We start from the raw sequence: 1,176 nt of genomic DNA, 5'->3' as shown, positions 1-1,176 counted from the left end.
TATTCCTTACCTTTTTTTTTTGGGAAACTTTGACAATTATTTAAGAAGAGTGGCAGCGTACTATGACTATGTCTAGATGAATGAACCTGAAATCTGAACTTGCTGGTGTTTCATTGGAATTAGACCACGCCCCTGAGTGCAGGATAAGTTGTCAACAATTTAAAAATGGGGTTTCCCGGGATGGACTGCCATTAAGAATAAGCACGAAATGTTGGGCTAGATACATATAGGTGACATTCAGTGTGCAGGATATATTGAATTTGAATTCAATATAGAATTCAATATAGATTGAATTTGAGTTATTGGGTCCTTTAATAGTTAGGGTTAGTCCACTTAGGGTCACTCCAAAACTGTGCACTGCAGAAAAAAAAAGGTCAGGCATTTTCTGACATTATAGAGTAACAAATCACTACAGAGTCTTAATATATATGTCTAATCTGTTAACTAAGAAAAAAAGGTTGGCTCATTTATCAAAAATACCAAACCGCAACAGATCAATACACTGAAATCTGACTCACAGTGCAAGTTTAAAACCACAGTAAACAATCCTCTTAATCATCTGCATGTAAATTGTGGAAGGTGAGGTCTTCGCTGCTAGAAATAAACCTCAGATGTTTGACTTTTGTGTTCGTTCGTCGGGCCTCTCTGTGACTTTGAGGCCCTGAAGCAGTGTTAACCTTATGGGGCCTGGCAGTGAGCTGCACTGCGGTAAAGCTGTAGTGGGGGAGGAGTAGGGAGGCTGGGTGCCAATCAACAATCCCCCCCCCCCCCCCCCCCCGGACGAGGCTTTTAAGGTCAAACTGAAACCAGCACTTATAATCCTCTATAGTGATATGTGCTGAGCAAGATTGGAAATGAGGTAAAGGGTATATGGTTCTAAACAGAGGTGCTCCGGGATGAAGAAACTCATCCTCACAGACCCGGTGCTCTTGCTTGTACACATTTTGTATTTAAACAGACGAATTCCCCCGGAGATCCAGCTCATCTAATGAAACTGATCACCGCTGGGAAATCTATAAAGGCCTCGCTTGATTTTCAGGCGGTGGTTAAAAATTTCTAAATCAAATTAAGTGTAACCCACAAAGCAATTACAGCTTTGTGCCTGTGACTACACAGCCCAGGCTTAGGACTCGGAGTCGGAGTATGGGAAGAGGATCTAATGTAGCAGACATAGAA

Source organism: Mugil cephalus, chromosome 22, assembly GCF_022458985.1.
Source record: "Mugil cephalus isolate CIBA_MC_2020 chromosome 22, CIBA_Mcephalus_1.1, whole genome shotgun sequence".
Lineage (NCBI taxonomy): Eukaryota > Metazoa > Chordata > Actinopteri > Mugiliformes > Mugilidae > Mugil > Mugil cephalus.
The sequence above is the reverse complement of the archived record's forward strand: the minus strand, read 5'-3'. Positions refer to the sequence as shown.